Below are 6,000 nucleotides of genomic sequence, written 5' to 3'. Positions count from 1 at the left end.
TTGCAACAAAGGGCACACTTTTGAGGAGGATTAGCAGGGTGTCTCAAAAAGGGGAAGTTAAAGAGAGGTACTTATAGGATTGTGAGATCTGGAATTAGTCATAGAATGTATTGGTAGGGATGTGTCAGTCTGCAAACTAGAATGGTTCTGGAATAGTTAGTGTCTCAAAAAGGGGAAGTTAAAGAGAGGTACTTATAGGATTGTGAGATCTGGAATTAGTCATAGAATGTATTGGTAGGGATGTGTCAGTCTGCAAACTAGAATGGTTCTGGAATAGTTAGTGGTCTTGACTTTAGAATATATGGTTCACTCAGGGCTCCTGGGTGACTCAGTCAGTTAAGCATCCAGACTCTTGATTTTGGCTCATGTCCTGATCTCACGGTTTGTGAGATTGAGCCCCACGTGGGGCTTTGCACTGAGAGTGCAGAGCCTGCTTGGGATTCTCCCTCTCTCCCTCTCTCTCTGCCCCTCCACTGCTCACGCTCTCTCTAAATAAATAAAGAAATAAACTTACAAAAATATATCTATATGGTTCACAGAGAGTGACTGTTTATTCAATTTGTTCATAGTCTTACCTTGGAACATGGGTTTCTGAACGAGCCAGTGTTAAGAGTTTGAGAATAGAGTTTGTGATGATCTTTATGATTTTGGTTTGGCATATTTACCTGTTTTGCATGTCATACTGCAGTCTGTTTGGAACTAACTTAATTTTGGTTTCAACTCTCAGTTCCACCTACTGTCAGTATAGTAACTCTTTATCGCCAGTAACACCGTTAGCATATTATTTATATCAGGTTTCGGGGAACACAAAAGTAGACAGTGAAACAAAACTTAAACTCTAATACCCCGCTGGAAAAGGTCTGTTAGTCCTTTCTCACAATGTCAAACTGCCTACTTTACATTCCTTCATGGAGCTTGACCACATATAATAGCTTAAATTTAACGTTTCTGAATTGACCATTCCATCCTTCACCAAAGAACAAAAGTATTAACAGCCAGACCAAACCAAAGATAAACAATTCACACCCTACTTCTTCTACAGTCTTTCACACTGCATTCATGGAAAGTCTTACAAGTTAAAAACTTGAAACCCATTTGTCTCACAACTCATATTCAGTTGACTATCGTATTCTATTAGCTTTACTTTGTAAACAGAACAAGAATTCAGTGACTTCTCATAATTTCTATCTTGAATGGATAAGATTCTACCTGACCTCTCGATCCAATCCTTCCCTGTTAGTCTGTTGTGAATGACAGCAGCAGCGATTCTTTTAAAGTATAGTTGGAATACTGCTCTCCTCAGAAGTCTTCAGTTGCTTCCCACGTCACTCACAGTAAAAGCCAAAGTCCTTAAAATGACTTTCAAAACCCTAGAGAAAATTACCTCCTAACTTCTTTACCTTGATCTGCTCCTTTTCTGCCCTCTGCATTCCCCCTTCAGCCACACTGGCTTCCTGGCTTGTCTGGAATTTGCCAGGTACTCTTCTCCCTCATTCTCTTGCTCTACTTAGTACTTGGGGAATTCTTCCAGCTTTACATATGGCCTGTTACTTCACCTCCTTCAAGTCATTGATCACTGTTTTCCCACAGTCTCTCCCCATCTCTTCTCACAGCTGCTTTCTCCTACTTAGCACTTACATAATTTATTATTCATGCTGTTTATTCTGTTTTTCTGCACTAAACTGTATCTCTATGAAGGCAGAAATTTTACTTTGGGTGTATTCATCCTATGCACACAGGACTTACCACACTGCCTGGAGCCCATTAAACAATAAATATCTGCTGAATGAATTGTTGAAACTAAAAGTGTGTGCACATATGTTTATGGTATAAGGAAAATATAATAGCCTAAGCGGATTCATAGCTTTAAATGTCAGGTAATTTGAAGGGCTATTTATTACTATTATTATTATTATTATTATTATTATTTCAGATACATAACGCAATCTTTATCACTGTCTTTATATATATGAACATGCACATAACATTAGTTACTATAATTATGTGTTGCATAACATTAGAACCACTATGGCCTATCCCTATCATATGTTACTGTCAGAGGAAAAGACAACATCTTGATACAAAGGAAGACTATTTCTTAGCTCCCATTGAAGTTTCAATTTTTCTGGTTTCCAACGTAGATAGTAGACCCATGTTATGATAAAGTGTGTGGGCTTATGTGTGTGACTGTAGATGCATGTGTGAGCAAAAATATGTGACAAAATTGTTGATGTAAGCTTTCAAAGGGCAAAGGAAAAGAAAGGGATCTACATAGGCAAGCAAGTTCTATTTCTGGCAATATGGCAATATTTTTGGCAACTCATTACAGGGTTGTCTACAGCTATCTTAAACAGAAGAGCAACTAAGTACTCTGATCTGAAGCTTGATACCTTCATAATACATTTAATGATTTGTCTCTTCATCTGAACTTGGAATGTTTATGAGCATATTGAATATGCATTGTTGAGGGCCGAATTTGATCAAGAAGGGTCAGCAATGAAGCCTACATACCCGTATGGTCTATGAAAGCAATTTTTTTTCTGGGCAAGCAGAGTGCTCTGCCTTCCAATCCAAAACTAGGTTTCCTTCTCACAACAGATTAATAGTGGTGTATCTATGGGCTTCCATAGAAACCATGACATATTATAAGCATGGGCTCCATTATTCTCTGGATATAGATCTTAATGAGCTATTGCTGCCAGAGAACATGATGCATCTGACAATCTAGCTAAGACCTGGATACACTGTGTATACTATATCATGGGCATTTTTTTTTGTGATACATAAACCTGGCCTTAGGCCATGCCTGTACAATAGAATTGTACCTCACTGAACAATTCACTTGGTATGATTTGTTGTGACCTGTCTACACAATTCTTGAGCAGTGGATATCTTAATGAGCCACAGCAAATTGGATGGGCCAATTCATAGCTGCTGTCACATACTGTAGCCACGACCTCAATTAAAGTTATAGATTGCTTCTAAGCATTGTTCATTGGTACTGACTCAAACAATAGCATAGAATGCTCTCATTAATCCCTTGATCAAATTGAGAACATACATATCAGACATTTCTGCACTAAAGGTATTACTATACCTACTGGGATATTGCATAATTTGATTGACAGTAATTGCTGCCATATGCTTCCAATTATCTAATTAGTAATTGCTGCCACATATGCTACCAATTATATAAAACTAGCACTGCTTTAGAGCCTCCATTCAAACTGTCACTGAATCTTAGAATGCCGTACTGTGTTTGCTTTGAAAAATGCTTCTTGAATATCTATGTATATGTGGCCTAGGATAAGTTTTATATTTGGTAATAAAAATATTTCTTAAGTTAATGTGTTTTTAGTTAACATAAAATTATTGAAAACAAAAACGGAAAAGCAAAAGGTGAAATAAAACATTAAAAATAAACTTTCAACCAATCTTAACATCAAATTAACAATCTGTAAAACTGAGGTTTCTGCCTCAGTTCTTTTAATTATGGAAAAGGATTAAGGAATTAGTAGAATGTCAACTTTTTAAAAATTCATTTATTTATTGAACAAATCTAATTAAGGATCATTGTATGTAAAGTATTAGATGTAAAAACCATGACAGAAAGATAAAAGGCAACTTTGACTACACTATAAAGGACATCAATGTATACAATCATAATGTTTCAAATCATGATGTAGTATTTTAAAAAGAAAGAAGCACTAAGCTCTATGCTCATTAGAGTGGAGATCAGCTTTAGCTCTATGAAGAAAAATGCAATTAAACTAATGGTGCAAAATTGCAATTAATGCTTGAAGAATAGTTAGGGTTTCATCTGGTAGAAACAGAGGCAGATGAAGGTTGCTCTACAAAGTGGGGATAGCATAAGCAAAGGTAACTTATTTATATATAATAAAGTGACAGTGAACTATACGTCCAGCCTAACATCTCAACATGTCATTCAAACAATGAAATTCAACAGCCTGCAAATATAATGCTGATTGTTCGAAGGCTTTCTCTGTTCTGTTTCTATTGTGTCTTGGGGGAAGTATCAAAAATATGTAGCTGACATTTCAAAGCAATATCCAGTACAATATATAATAAAAAACCTAAAGATTGTCAGAAATCTTTCAGAATAATGACACAGATTTTTTTCTAAGTTTTTTTTGCTTGTTTTTCTTTTTTATCGATACCATCAATATAATTCCAGTATATCATAGCTGTCCACTACATTTCTATCACTTCTCCATTCCAATTCATATTTTATTTAACTTCTAGATTAACCTTTAAAAATAATTTATGCAGTTTCATTTATAGAACAGTTATGTACTGATCACTTACTGTGTAGCAACTGGGAGAATCATGGCCCTTGAAGACCAAACATTTTGCAACTTACCATACCATTGTCCTACACATAAGACTAACATGGCTTGTTCTTGCCTACTACAGCATTTCCCAATATTGATTCCATACTGAATCATAATATCCTGCAAATGTATATTTTAATAAATGCATTGGGTATTTTATTATAAGCATGATGGTGAAAAATGCCTATTGGATCAAGTTCATTTACAGTTCTAAGTCAATATCCCTTACTTGTAATATACATTTTCAAAATAATTTCCTCAAATCATTTTCAAGGAGTGAAACATACATATGTAAACCTAAATCAATCCAACCACCATAAACCTTATTCTTTCCTTCTCATATATAAAATTACTACCTAGTTTTCAAAAGGCATCTCAGGTATAATCTCTTGCTAGTACTCTTCCTGATCTAAGGACAACCTAGGCCTATGCAACTTTAGCCTCTTCTACAGAGTTGGATATGCCATTATATTGTACATATGAAATATATTAGTCCAGTGCCAACTCTAATAGATAAACAAAATAAAAATAAGAAAAACTATTAGGGTATAAACTCCAGCTAAAGCTAAAGTTGAGGCTAATAATGTTGAAGGTCTTCTGTAGATGGAATGACAGTGTTAAATAATTATTTGGACTTGCAACAAGTGAGTGTCTTATGACTCATAATGAATATGAAATGGCAATCTAAATTCCTATACCTGGGCCGATTGCTTCATCTACTGCAAGGCCAGGAGGGTGAAGCGGTACATAAGCACAAGTATACTGAATATAAGACAGGATAAAAATAAACCCTTGCACACTGTTGATGGGAATACAAATGGGTGCAGCCACTGTGGAAGACAGTATGGAGGTTCCTCAAAAAAAATAAAATAGAAATAGAGCTACCATTTGATCCAGTAATCACACTACTGTTTACCCAAAGAATATGAAAACATTAATTCAAAGGGATATATGCACCTCTGTGTTTATTGCAGCATTATTTACAGTAGCCAAAATATGGAAGCAGCCCAAGTATCCATCAATAAATGAACGGATAAAGAAGATTTGACCATATAGAGTATTATTCCATATAGTATACTTTGATATATAATGGAATACTATTCAGCTATGAATAATAGTTGGACACTGGAATGTGTGTGTGTGTGTGTGTGTGTGTGTATACAACATCTCTATCCATTCATCAGGTGATGGACATTTGGGTTCTTTCCATAATTATCCATACTTTGTTGAGGGTTTTTTCAAGAATGGATGCTGTATTTTGACAAATGCTTTGTCTGCAACCATTGAGAGCATCATATGATTCTTATCCTTTATTAATGTGGTGTATCATGTTGATTGATTTGCAAATATTGAACCAACCCTGCAGCCCAGGAATAAATCCTACCTAATCGTGAATAATTCTTTTAATGTACTGTTGGATTTGATTTGCTAGTATCTTGTTGGAATTTTTGCATCCATGTTCATCAGGGATATTTGCCTGTAATTCTCCTTTATGGTGGGGTCTTTGAATTTGGAATCAAGGTAATGTTGGCCTCGGAATGAGTTTGGAAGCTTTCTTTCCATTTTTAGCTTGGGGAAGAATTTGAGAAAAATAGGTATTAACTCTTCTTTTTTAAAATTAATTTAATTAATTAATTTATTTTGAGAC

The sequence above is a fragment of the Panthera leo genome, chromosome B2 (assembly GCF_018350215.1).
Source record: "Panthera leo isolate Ple1 chromosome B2, P.leo_Ple1_pat1.1, whole genome shotgun sequence".
NCBI lineage: Eukaryota > Metazoa > Chordata > Mammalia > Carnivora > Felidae > Panthera > Panthera leo.
This window is presented reverse-complemented; position numbering follows the sequence as displayed.